The sequence below is a fragment of the Monodon monoceros genome, unplaced genomic scaffold (assembly GCF_005190385.1).
Source record: "Monodon monoceros isolate NGI ecotype Baffin Bay Population unplaced genomic scaffold, NGI_Narwhal_1 Super_Scaffold_6, whole genome shotgun sequence".
NCBI classification, from domain to species: domain Eukaryota; kingdom Metazoa; phylum Chordata; class Mammalia; order Artiodactyla; family Monodontidae; genus Monodon; species Monodon monoceros.
In genome coordinates this window covers 29757335-29772106 of record NW_021703783.1, presented here as the reverse complement: position 1 = coordinate 29772106, position 14772 = coordinate 29757335, and the positions used below count along the sequence as shown (strand labels likewise).

Sequence of the window (14772 nt, the reverse complement as noted above, 5' to 3'; positions counted from 1 at the left end):
TTTGTTTCATTAACAAAGATAAGATAAAAATCATATGATCATCTGAATAAATTTAAAATTATTAAAAATATTTAAAATTTTAACAAATAGAAATAGGAGGGAATTTCCTTAACTTGATAAAAGTATGCATAAAAAAATCTAATACTTAAGGATGAACTTTTGAGAAATTATCTTATAAGAAATTATTAATATTGATATATGAGTTTTACAGGTTTTGTTTAGATGAAAACAGTATAGTGTCTAGCACAAATACTATATTGAAAAATGTTTCCATGATTATAATAAGGAAAGACTTATTAAATAAAACACAAAAAATACTAACTATGGACTACATTAAAGCTGAGAACATTTGTTGATTAAAGATAACATTAAGAGAACGATAAAGCAAATTATAGAGTGGGAAAAGATATTTGCAAATATTTTCTAAGGGCTCAAACTCAGAATATATAAGGAACCACTTATGAATCAATAAATAAAAGGCAAATAACTCAATAGTAAAATGGGCAAAATCTTTGAATGACCTTCCAAAACATCATATTCAAATGGCCAAAATATATATAAAAAGGTGTTTAGCTACATATTAATGAAAAAAAAGCAAATTAAAACCATAATTAGATATCCAGCTCCACACATTCCCAACTACTCTAATAGTTTAAGTTTAAAAGGCTATTAATACCAAGTGAAGGCAAAGCTAATGAGTAACTTGAAATCTCATACACCACAGATTGAACTGGAAATTGGCTCAACTTCTTGGGAAAATCTAGCAATTTCTAGTAAGCATTAGCCATTGACTCAGCAATTTTAATCTTATTTATATCCTAACAAAAATGTATACACATACACGTATAAAAAGACATGTAAAAGAATGTATGTTCATAGGAAAACTATTACACAAAACTGAAAACAACCCAGATGTCTATCAAATAGAAAGATAGGTACATTTTTGGAGTATTTATACAATGGAATTCTATAAGACAACAAAAATGAACTATTATTACATTCAAAAACATGGATATATCTCACCAAAAAGGTTGAGCAAAAGAAATTTGATACAAAGAAGTCACATACTGCATGATTTTGTCTATATGAATTTCAAAAAAAGGCAAAACGATTCTATGGTCTTGAAGTCAGAATTAATGATTACCTTTGGGGAAAAGCAAGGTGGTAATGATTAGGAGTGGCTGGAAGAAGGATTTCTGGGGGCTGACAAGGTTCTTTATTCAGAACTGAGTGTTGATTTCATGGATGTAAATACTTTAACTCATTGTGCTGACTCTTTTCTGTGTGCTTTTCTATATTTCTGTTACTCTTTAATTAAAAAGGTTTAAAAAAACAATGCAATGTTTTATTGAAAATAGGTGTCTTAGTTTCCAAATAACATTTTTGGGAAAAAATTAGTTAATTTTCTAGTACCAAAAGAGTTGTTATGACCTCTAAAATAATATTTGAAAGCTAAAGAAACATACAGTAAATCAATCCAGTAGATATTTTTTAAAATTTTCAGTTAAAATATATTGTGTTTAATGTATAAAAATAATATGCAATGGGAATTTTCATCTGATATAAATTTCTGTTATATTAAATAAGTTGAGCCTCAAACTGGAATATTATAAATATTATTTATAATATCTTAGCAGGCAATCTTGCCTGTTACTGATAGCAAATCTGTACTTTCAGTAACCATGACAATTAAATACGATCTGATTAGATGTCTTAGGATAGAATTACTGTTTATGGTTTGTAATGTCAGCAAGCAAAATTAGGGCAGAAAAGCATACAAAATTCTGTTACTTAAAGTTAAAATAATGAATTTTAAAATAGCACATTGTAATTACTTAATTTATGTTTGGAAAACTGCCCCATGTAAATCACTGTAGTGAAAGACCATTTTGTTTATGAGATTTCCATAAATAAAACATATATAAATTTAGAATGATTTAATCTGTTGTGTTGATGTTAAGTACATGTGAGAGTCTAGGGATAGATGGCCACCTCAAATGCAGGAAATTTAAACTGTGACTAACAAAATACTAAAACTAGATATCATGGAGAGCAGAATAACACACTGTTTAATAATCTAGGTTTAGGAGTTAGTTAACCTGCATATGAATTCTAGCTTCTTTAATCATTAGATTTTTAATATATCTATCTTTTCTCATCTGTAAAATGGTAAAAATAATAAATAAAATCCATTTCACTGGGTTTGATTAAGTTATGAGATATCATGTGCAACACATTTAAAACAATGCCCAACACAGAGTGAGCACTCAAAAACTGGTTGTTGTTAATAACTGAAGTGTGGTTATAGAGAAGACATTATCTGCACAACCAAACAAAAAAAAATCAGTCTAATACTTATGTTTTTTTTGTTTTGTTTTGTTTTATTGCCTCTCCCGTTGCAGAGCACAGGCTCCGGACGCACAGGCTCAGCGGCCATGGCTCACGGGCCCAGCTGCTCTGCGGCATGTGGTATCTTCCCGAACCGGTGAACGCACTCGTGTCCCCTGCATCGGCAGGCGGACTCTCAACCACCGTGCCACCAGGGAAGCCCACTTCTGTTTTTTTCATTTTTAAACTAGGCTAGATCAATGCTGTAGGTAAGCACCCATCTATTTTTCATAAAAATGTTTTCAACTCTTGTACTATTTCTGAAAAACATATTTGACTCATCTGATTCTCCAAGATTATAGAGAATATATGCTAAGAGCCAAACTGAAAAGCTGGATATTTCCTACTTAATAAAGAATATCTAGAAAAAGCATTTTAATATTCTAGTAAAAATAAATAAGGGAAAGGGTATTGTACTTGTCACCAAAAATAAAAAGAAATACACTCTGAAGTTTTATATATATGTAAACAAATATAAATATACATAATCAATCAATTAAACAAATACACGATTTTACAATATGTTGAAATCAAAAATAACTGTCAGTGCGTTACTTCTCAGCTATTAAAAACCAAAGTGACAACTATACATAGGTATTAGTGCAGTAAATTTTTACTGGATTGTTCAGGACTCTCAGTGGATTATTTATATCTTTCAAGACCAATGTCCTTGACCTGGACAGAATGGTGGACTGCACCTCTCTGTGAGATGTTTTGGCTGAGCATAATAGACCAAACATGCAAGTATGAGTAAGATTACCTTACATCTTGTCCAGATTTGCCACTAACATGATCTTAGGCAAATTACTTATTTCTCTGAGCTTGTTTCTTTATCTGTAAGAATGGATAACCACACCTTTCGATCTAACTTTCAGAACTGTTGCAAAGGATCCAACAAGGTTATACACGTAACCATGCTTTATAAACTTCCAGAGACCACACCAATGGAATATTTTTATTAAATGAAGAGAAAGGGGATTAATTTCACCAATATTTAGTTCAAACACAGCTAAACTTATATATCTACATTATCCATGTAATTATATATTTCTTCCTCCTTCTAAAATGAAGAATTATTTAAAAGAGTTACCTACATATTTAGCATTCGGGAATTATTCAATGTCCTAGACATGTCTTATCTTGACAAATTGCTTATTAAAAGACTCTGTTTTACCTATCTTGCTGTATAAATCAACAAAACCAGGAAGTTAATCCTTGACAAATTAAGAAGATTGACATAGCTTCTAGTTTTATTTCTTGGTTTCCAAGGTAGAGATATAAATTCTTAACTTGTTGAAATCTTAAAAAGGTGTTTAATCTTAACCTTCTTTAATTCATTTCTTCATAAAATATATGTCAAAGTCTTCATTGGGCACAAAGAGGAATACGGCATTGTCTCTGTCTTCAAGGGCTTACAAAAAACTCAGCCTGGAAGTTCAGAGAAGTCCTCCTTAAGATGGTGGCAGCTGACCTGAGCCTTGAAGAGGTTAGGCAGATCAACTACAGGGCAGACAATGAGACAGGTATTGTCTGGCAGAAAATAGAATATGGAGGGGAAGTGGAGTTTGAGAAAAGAGAGAAAAATATATGCTGAATAAGGGGAAATGCAAACAGTTTAATATGATTGGCATTGTGGGAGATTGGAGATCAAAGAGACTGGAATAATGAGGAAATGAATTTAGAGAAGTAAACAAGGACCATTTAGTAAAGGACTTTAAGTACAACCTAAAGGACTTCTGGCATCTTGTTATTAAAAAGAGAAAGAGAGAGAGCTCTATCAAAAATTTTTCAGCAGAGGAGGCACCTGTTGAGATTGGTTTCAGAAAGACACTTGATTATAGTGTGGAGAATGTTCTTGAGAAGACTACAGAGAGTGGGACTGAAGATCCTCAGAATATCCTCATTTCCTACACAGGAAACAAAGGCTTAAAGAAATTAAGTAACTTGCCCCAAATCACACAGCTTGTAAGTGGCTGAGCTAGGTTTTGTGCAGAGCTCTACATAACTCTAAAATGTGTGCTCTTAGGACCATAGAAACTGCCTCTCATGAAGAGAAATGAATGTGACAAACCCTAAGCATTTAGAGAATAGCAACAAATAAAACAGTGCAGGAAAAGTGATGACACAGTCAGTCTACATCATCAAAATCAAGTACAGGGGTGAGCAATTATCCAGTGAATTAAGGACCATCTGGATAATCCTGGCAAAAGCAGATTTAGTGCCTGAGTCATTCAGATAATTGTGCAAACAGTGTGCCCTGCTCTGGCGGAGTAACCTGGTCTTTAATATCTTCCATAGTACATTTTTCCCTGTGGCACTTCTAAAATGGACAACAGTAGCTCAGGAAGAATAAAGGTACTATTCACTTCATGGGAAAGTCACATAAATAATAATGTGATCTCAATAGACTGTGAGTGTATTTATGTCCCCAGGAGCCATTTCACACAGAGATACATGATATACATAAGCCAAATACTACTTCAAAGAAGAAAAGTTCAGCAATAGCACCCTCAAATGTGTGCTTTTATGTTCAATTCTTTGTGAGGTAGCAGAAAGTTTTCTGAGCATTAAAGAAATGAAAGATATTACTGCAAATCGATTTATAGATTAAATTACAGTAAGGTTACAAATTTCTGTGTGTTCAACACATAAAAAATTAAAGGCAAAAAAAACAGGGTGAGGAAAATTTTCAGTTTACAACAGATTTCTAATTATATGAAGAAACTATGAATACCCCAATAAAGAAATAGTCAAATGAAATCCACAAATTAAGAAATACAAAGAGCAGATAAACAATTTGAGAAATGAAAAAATTTCTCAAACTCATTCAAAATCATAGAAACACAACTCAAAGAATAACTAGATATCTAATTTCTGCTATCAAAATAGTCTCAATTGTTTTAACCACAGTACCAAGTATTAATAAGGCTATTGCCAAATCAGCTTAAACTGAGTACCAATTTCTGCACAAATTTTTTTGCTGGGGCAATTTGTCTATAAGCATTAGGAGTCTGGAAATATTTATATGTTTGATCCAGTAACATCTAAGGAGTTACTGTAAGGAAATGGTCAGAAAGGTAAAGATTAATGAATATTTATGTTCATTTCCATAAGTGTGAAAAACTGGAAACTATCTAAAAGCTCTATATAAAAATTATTTGGCAGCCATAAAAAAAATGGTTAGTAAGAATATTAAATAAAATAAATGAATATTTATGGTATGATGTTAAGTGGGGAAAAAGCTGAATGCATAAATGAATATTCATTCTAATTTCAAATCTGTAAATTTAAAATACCTATGCATATTCATAGAAATAAAACTATAAGGTTGATAGTGGATCTCTGTGCATGATGATAGAATTATATTTTATTTCCAATTTTTCCTGAATGATCCCATATTTCCTTATAATCATAAAAATGTTATTTAAATGTAATATTAAATGAATATACTTTCAAATACAACTTTACACAGTAAGTCATCCAGACAACCATAGTGAAATAATGCCCCATTCCTCCACCTGCTACATTTCCAAGTTCACACAACTGGTAAGTCCTGTTCTCAGGATTTGAACCCAGGTGTTCTATCTCCAAAGCCAGTGCTGTTCAAGATAAAAAGTAAAGCACAGTGAAGGTTTCAAAGCAGAATTGAATCAATAAGAGGCATTAAAAATACATTATACCAATAATAATACCTGACATCTTAGATTAAAGCAGAGAAGCTTATACACTGGGATATTTGATAACTGCACTAATGGAGGTATGCAATGACAGATGAAACTGGTATTAAGGAAAACAGAGAAAAATACAAATTAGGTTGAGAATAGAAATGAATAAATTTATTACTGAATGGATGGTAGGCATTTGGAGGTAGAGAAAAGGAAATCTAAAAAATAAATAAATAAAACTGATCACAGGGCTTCCCTGGTGGCACAGTGGTTGAGAGTCTGCCTGCCAATGCAGAGGACACGGGTTCGTGCCCCAGTCTGGGAAGATCCCACATGCCGCAGAGTGGCTGGGCCCGTGAGCCATGGCCGCTGAGCCTGCGCGTCCGGAGCCTGAGCTCCGCAACAGGAGAGGCCACAACAGTGAGAGGCCCACGTACCGCAAAAAAAAAAAGAAAAAAAAAAAACTGATCACAAATCAGAAAAGCCTAGAAAACAGCAGTATCCTTTGCTAAAAGCCAACTTAAGGGTGATGACAACTGATGGGGGGAAAGCAAAAAATGGTTGTCACTATGTACATTATCATTACTGTAAACAGTACTTCTACTACTAATAGCTATTGTTTATGAGTAATTACTATGGACCAATACCTATTTTAAATGTGTTACATGCATTATCTCACTTAATACTTGAAAAATATCCCACAAAAATCTCTGAGATAAGTGCTGTTGTAATTTCCAATTGACTTACTGACATTCACTTATCTGCCTAGTGATATATGAATATTAACACAACTAGGCTTCCTTCTAATACCTGTGCTCTTAGCCACCAGGATAATATTTTGGAATGACTCATGGAGGAGAGAATAGAAATGGAAATGCAAAGGAAAGTTTTATTTCTAATAAAATTGTTATCCATTTGGGGGATTCATTTGAAAGCTAGGAGCAGGAAGAAGACATAAGAGGGGCACAAAGACAGGGTTATAAAAAGTAAGAGAATAATTATGACATCAGATCACTGTGGTACCAAGAAGTAAAATTTCAAGAAGGAGATGGACAATACAGCAGAAATGGCAGATCGAAAGGGAAGAAAAATGAATGTACCAATAAAAAGAAAAGTACTGGACTTGAAGAGCTTACTGATGACTTAGAGAGGATTGGTTCTTGATATGACATAGATCATGGCCAATTTATCTGTAGAAATGGATGGACCCTGTTGATCACTTTTTTAAAAATAAGGCACATGGCATGGCATGTTTTGTGTGGAGAAGTATGGATTGTCTATCTTTCAACTTGGTCTCAAGGGGAAGAAGATATGAGAGTATATATAGAATAACCTGTACACAGTCATAACCTCTACTAGGAAATAGAATCATTCTTTGGAAGGATATAGAAATGTCTCATGTCATTCATTCCTGCTCATGGAGAAGACAATAGAGCCAAAGGAAGTTTCCAAAAGTAGTTCTCAACACATAGCCTTCTACCAATAAATGGATTACCCAAAATCATTGCTGCATCCATCCAAACAATTCCTTATGATGATACTTCCTCAGTAAGAATATTTGAGCCTACTTAGGCTGTAGGCTATACAAAATGTAGGTCATGGTCTTTTTCTGCAAAGTACTAACTGCCTAATTAGAAGACAAATCAGACATACAAATAATGGTCAAGCAACAAAACAGACTTAGTGTCTGAATAACTGAATAACCTTGGTCTATACTGTATCAATATTGATCAAATATTGTTACCAGGTCCAAAAACCATGGGAAACTGAAGAATTCTATTTAATGGTAAACTGCTATGCAATTAATTCACAGTAGGTTGTTGGAATATTAGGGTTGAAATAGTGGACTTTCAGAAGATTTTAAACAAATTACTTATGTCCTCTAAATCTTAGTTTTCTCATCTAAGAAAATGGAAAGGTTTTCATCAAGATTAACTAATTCCAGGCAATGGGAAAAATAAATGCTCATACACCTATAAAAGAAAGTCCATGTCGTGCAAATAGATATGATATAAAACAGCAGCACAAGTTTAAATATCAGGTCCACAAGTAAAATTTGTACAAAGAAATATATCAAAATTACCCTCCAAGATTCCAAAGGTCCCTTAGTTCTATATCCTATAAAGTGGGTGGATCTGGGATTTTCCCCCAGATCCCCTAATGCTGCCAGTTACTACCCAAATAAATTTACCACCGAACAACCAAGGTACAGGCATAGGGAAACCATTATGCTCTGATGAATTTAATAAAATATCCCACATATGACTCATATTTATTTGATATATGTGCTACATTTCAGGCTGATACGGCTCATGTGAAGCTGAAAAATGCAGGGAAATGGATGAAGATCAAATAGCACTCTAAGAATGTATTCAAAATAATATTTGGAAATATTGATCTTCATGTGCAATACAGAAACATTATTTCATGCAAGGTTTCCTCAGTCTGAGTGCATCTTCTCTGGCTTTTCCCCTAATGGAGAATTTGATTCCCTCTTTCCCCACCCACTCAGTGCTTCCAGATTGCTTCAGAAGACCAAGGCAGCCTGCTCAGCAGCAGGCAAACAGGGCTTGGTGAGCAGGAGCTATATATAGCTCCACCTTGGAGATATGCACACACAAGTACGTGTACAAATGCCCATGCTGGATGTGGCATGAATAAATGAGAAAAGGTTGCAACTTCTCCCCTCTCCCCGCTTCCCATCACCCGAATGTTTCAGCAATTGTCAAAGCAGGGTGTCATCAGTCGCTGAGAGTGATGCAGCGTCTAATTTCTCTGCAATTCTGCTTACTGCTTCCAGCAGTCTAACTCTGGCAGGAAACGGCACTGGGCCAACACCTACTACCCAGATGCGGTCACCCAAGGAGGCTGCCTTGCAGCCCCTGGGAGCCCATTTCGGCACGATTACTTGACTCTCCGCAAATCCCCCAGGATAGACCCATCTTTTAGAAACTAGGCGAGAAGGTGGTTTCTGATAAAGAGCGTAAGGCTAGGAGAGAAGAAGCCAAGCCTTCCTTGCCTCTTCCCTCCTCAGTCTGCTGCAGATAGGGGAGAAGGGCTGATGTCTTCTCAGTGGAGACGTAATTAACTGGAAAATGCCCTGCGAGTTGCAGGCTTTTTTCCCAACCCCCCACTCCCGAAAGGAGCCGGTTCTTAACAGGGGCCAGGGAACATACAAGTCCTTCTTCCCCTCAGCGCAATCATTCCCAGTTTTTCAGGGTTGTACTAGTCTAGAGGCAAGGGAGGAGAGGGGAAACGAGTGGGTGCGGACAGGCGTGGGGAGGAGCAGATGCTCTTCTCTTCCCGATTTAGGAAGACCTGCAGGTTCCCGGCTGCTGACAGGTCTGCTCTCCCAGACCCTCCCCTGCCAGGTCGACTTGGCATCCCTTGGGCGAGTCGACGGCGGTGGCGGCCGCAGCCTCCGAGAGGAAAGTTGACGAGACGGAGAGGGGGCTCGGTGCCCTCTCCCGTAGTACTGCCGCCCTGCCCCGCCCGTCACCCCGGGCTCCGGCATCCCGTAACCCTCCTTCCCAGCACCACACACCCTCCACCCAGTCTTTCCTGCCGTCCTTCTCGATGAGAGCTGCGGCGACTACAGGAGATCTGAGGGTGACGAGGGCGGGGCGGGGCTGGGGGAAGGGGAAGGGAGGCAACAGCAGCAGGAAAACACGCATTCTTTATTCTGTCTGCAAAGAAGGGAAAGTCCTGACTCCTACCTGTTCCCTGCTCCTGCTCGCCTTGGCGCGGCACAGCTGGACCATAACCTACAGGTTTCCCACTTCCGCCACAGACACCTGGGAGAGCATCTCCCCACCCGGCGCCCCTCCTCGCCTAGGCCGAGCCCACCCCAGCTACTTGACAGCAGAAGCCCGGCCTTTTAGAGCGCTTATTGGGGCGGCGAGGGAACTGAGGCGGGCGCCAGAGAGAAAACCGAGTCTCTGATTGGACAGGAGGAATGTCACTCTTACCCCAGGACCAGGGCTCGCTGCGGACCCGGGTAGTTGCTAAACCCAACCGCAAAGGGCCTCTGCAGTCGCTGGAACCAAACCCTGCTGCTACTGGATCAATGACCCCTAAGAGGAGGGAAACTGGTTTGTTGACTTGTCATCTGAGACCCCAAGAGGGAGGGAGGGACCAGCCAGAACCAGACACCCAGCACTTTCCAGAGCTTCCCTGAAGGGACCATCTACTCTGGGAGATTTGACAGCGAAAATATCAGGAGCAGTGAGTGCCTCGATACAGAGGCACGAACTTCGGTAACGAATGAAGCAAAATAGAAAAATACATATAACTAAGTGAAAAAAAATCATAAGAAAAAGAAAAAGCATGAGGATTTTATTTCAAGTTTCCATTCTTTCCCCTAAATGTAACATGGCAGTATTTCATGTGGAGAAAATGTTGAACTGCTTATTCTGTAGTGCAGGGAGACTCCAAAATACCTGCTGGTAGGAACACTTTTCGATGGAAAAGTGTTACGATAATAACCTCTCAAAAAAGAGTAAAAGAAGGCAATTAAATCCAAACTGCATAAGAGACTTGCCTTGGGCAATTCATTTGGTGGCAAAAGTCTTCAAACAATCACCACCAGGCTGACTAATCAATCTGTTCCCTTTCTCCTGATACTGGGCCATCATTTCTTTTGTGCTCAAACCCTGAGGAGCAGAGGATGGATAAGCCAACCCAAATCTATATGATCCCAAGCTTGCCTTTTAGGTGAAGGAGGACGAGGGTAAAACCATTTTCTGCCCACATTCCATCTCTGCCACTGGTCCAGGTGGAGTCAGAAAGCTGTGGAATTCAAGGGACTTCTTAGATGAGGAATAATCATAGAAAATCACAAGCAAAATTGAGGGTAGGGTGGTGTCTTATTCTAATGCCATATAAGGAATCAGTCTTCTCCCTCACAGGCTGCTTCCTTTCTGCAAATAGCCAAGTTCCTCATCCACCTAAATTAAGTAGCTGTCTTAACTAGTGCTGACCATGACTGAGCTCCCAGCCTCAAAGAGCTTATGATGGACGTGGCTCACTGGACAACTGTGGAGATGACATTGTTATCAAATGTTAAACAAGTGTAGGATCTTCGTGCGTATGGTTCTTATCACTGTTAAGCCAGACTCTTCAATGTTCTCTTCATGAAAATGGAGGAATCAAATTAATGTATTTGGAAGTCAGAAGGAATCTTAGAGATAATTTATAGTGAACGATAAGACTCTTATGTCAGAAACCCTCTTAACGCTGAATAGAAATAACTAAAATGTAATAGCAAGTTTCAAGATCCCATCATTCATGTTTCTACATAATATTCCCGTTAGTCTTATGCCTCCACCTATGCACCCATACCAATTGTTCCATTGAATTGGACAAATTATTGATGACTTACTGCATTTACTGAGCACTTAATCTGTGCCACACGCTGTGTTAGGTGTTAGGGAATGAAGTAAGAATAATACATTGAACATATTAAAAAGGGATTCAAGAAACAATTAAGACAGTAAAATATTGTAGAGGAAGTGTGTATAATCAACACTAACATCTTTTGAGCCCTGAGCATAGATTATTTTGAGTCACAGTGAACTATAGCACATCCTCTTCTAGACTTAAGCAGTGAGAAGGCAGAGTATCAAGGAAAAACACTGAGCATTGAGGTTAGCATGGGATTATGGAATTATTCTATTCTCATTCTTTCATTCCTTCATTTCTTCAACAAATATTAGTGAAGAATGAAATAGGCAAGCTGGTGTGTGCCCACACACATACGCACACAGACAACTTGGGAACAGTATTAGTTTAAGTCCATCTGGTCATAGGTACCTCATATATTTTCAGATAAAGCAAATTGTCTCCAGGTTATTGGTTATCATCTCAGAGAGCAAAACTTCCATACCTGTTCCTGGAATACATGTTTATTATGTATGTGGATATATCAGAAATATCTGCTGCAGAGCATTTTACATTTTCCAAATCACTTGCAGATACAATCCCCATCTATGTTCTTAAGTAAGAAGGAGCGTCATTATTAGCCCCATTTCACAATTGGGGAAATTGAAGTAGCCATGGAAATGTATTCCTTTGAAACAAAAGGTAATAAAAAATAGTTGTGTATATAATGCTTCACATGTAGGAAATATCCAACCTATACTTATTGATGAATATGTGCATTACAAAATTTGAAAGTTTAAAGAACATTAGAAGTCATCAATTTCCACCCATTATTCTAGGAAGAAGAGATTCAGGCATTATAACTTGCCCAAGGTTGTGTATCTAGTTAGGGGCAAAGCTGGCTCTAGAACCCAGTTCCTTACTTTTTCCACCTAAATGAACAATAAATTTTTCTGTTATATCTCATCCAGGAGAGTTCTTAGCCGTTCTCCTCCCCAAACCACACAGTCTATTGAAGTTTTCAGAAGGGACACAATGGTATACTCATCTTCCAGCATCTATAAGTATATATGAAAGCATGCCATTTTAACTGGAAATTAAGTAGGGCATAATCAGTATCTGAGACTCAGTTTGCTTTTATGTTTGGGGTCTGCCTCACAAGATTGAGATCAGAATAACGGGGGCTAGTGTGGGAGTATAAAGAAAGTGGATAGAAATGGGTGATCAACTAGACAGATTGCCTCTAGCACACATTGTCCCTAAAGTGAGGAAGAAGAGAACTGCAGAAACATGTCTCAATCTCCCTTATCTGGCAGCCTGGTATTATTTGCAAATCTTCAAGAGAAACACTAGGAAAATTTGCCTTGTTCCCTGGATGGCTCTGCTTCCCTAATCACTGGCAGAGTTCCAGAGCACAATTTACTGGGCATTACATTGCTAATCTCGCCTTGGCTCTATTATTGAATTCTCCTGCCATCCTCTCCTTCTTCCACCCTGCACTGGCCCTCATTATTGAAACATTCAAATTTTCTCCAACCAGTGATTAAATCTCAGTGAGAGGAAAGAAACTACAGCAACAGTACAGCTTTCCACAGCATGTATTCCTTTTCTTTCTCCTCTGCTCAACCCACCATTTCCTCACTTTGAAGCTTCCCAGGAGAACAGTTGCTAACAGCCTGTTATGGGAAAGAGGGTGGGAGAGTAAGAAAAAAAGGGCTTTTCCAATCAAAATTTCAAGCAAACTTAACACAGCAGAAACTGGTTTGAAGACAGTCATGCTAAACCCAGCCTGCAGCATCTCAAGGAAGATCACATCAGCCCACTGACCTAGCTTTTACAGAGCCGATTGGAAACACAGGCAAAGGGATGTGTGTGCATGCACAGCCCCCCGCCCCCCCCACACACACTATCAGTACCGTGTGGCGGGAAGCAGGCTGGGCAGATAGTTTTCAAGTACTAAAGACTAGAGATACAGTCAACAGCAGCAGCTTGCTACTCACCGAGAACCACTGCAATCTTTTTGGAGGTTAAGAGTAAGAATAGACTATTTTTTTGTTTTGTCACTGACTGCTGTGTACCAGAAGGTCAGATTTACAAAAAAGCCACATGCTAACATTGCAAGGATATCTTCACACAGATTCCATCATTTCACAATAGAGTCAACTATTTCTCTTTAATATTGCTTAATTTGTATAATAAGAATCAATGTGTAATGCAACAAAAGAGCATGTTACTCCTTAATTTATAGCCAATATGCCCTCCAAATTCTTTCAACTCAAGGAACTCATAAGGAGGGGCCAATTCTCAATTCAGTTATTAAATTGCACCTTCAGTCTCTCTTCATGGAGAGCAGGCAGTCATATACTATTATGAACTCTCACTAACAACCTTAATTAGCATGTCCTTTCCCTTCTTTCCTAACTGCCGTTATAGATACTGAAAATTCTATTTTCTTCAGTATGTCCTTGAAATGATGGACACCTTCACCATCTGAGGTGGACACAGGACCATAGAACAGTGTTAAGAGACCTTCATTCTACTCTAGTAACTAACTGAGAGGATAGAGACTGAACTTTAAAACTCGGTTTCCTATACCATAAGATGAGGGGCAAAGTTGCACAATACAAAACTATTTGCTAAGAATATAGTATCAGCATCTTTATAAAAGGTCATCTACCCAAATATATATCCTACCCTCAAAACAACCAAAAGAAGCAAGGCGTGGAGGCGGGGGGACTTCCCTGGTGGTCCAGTGGTTAAGAATCCACTTTCCAATGCAGGGGAGGCAGGTTCCAGGAACTAAGATCCCACATGTCCTGGGGCAACTAAGACCACGTGCTCCAGAGCCCACACACCACAACTAGAGAGCCTGCGCAGCGTAACTACTGAGCCTGTGCAACACAATGAAAGATCCCACGTGCTGCAACTAAGACCCGATGGAGCCAAATAAATAAATATTTTAAAAAATAACAGAAAATAAAACTCTGGGCACCAGAGCCAAAAATTATATATATGATTCCTTTAAAAAAAAAAAAAAAAAAAAGCAAGAGGAAAAGAACAAAAGAAGGAATTTGTCGATTTTATCCAAATTTATTGACCTCAAATTATTCATAATATCCCTTATTATGTGTTTAATATATATTAGATTTGTATATACAGTCCAATTTTCTTAATTTTGATAAATAGCGTTTTTTCACTAGTCAGTGTTCCAGTTTAGAAATTTTATTAATCATTTCAAATATCAATTCTGGCTTTATTATTTTATTCTATTGTATGTTTGTTTTGTATTCTATCGATTTCTGCTCTTACCTCTATTACTTCCTTTCTCTTACTTCACTCA

General features: G+C 37.7%; 1 protein-coding gene across 3 annotated transcripts in view; it reads right to left on the bottom strand.

Moving 5' to 3' along the window:
• CNTN1 (contactin 1) overlaps nt 1-9924 on the bottom strand; it is a 365513-nt gene extending 355589 nt beyond the window's left edge. Inside the window, exon 1 of one of the 3 annotated variants that reach the window (XM_029205356.1) lies at nt 9770-9924. The gene's annotated coding sequence lies outside the window, so the exon portion shown is untranslated. The remainder of the gene's footprint in view (nt 1-9769) is intronic. The other 2 variants (XM_029205358.1, XM_029205357.1) reach the window with 2 other exon arrangements.
• Between the last annotated feature and the right edge of the window lie 4848 nt (nt 9925-14772).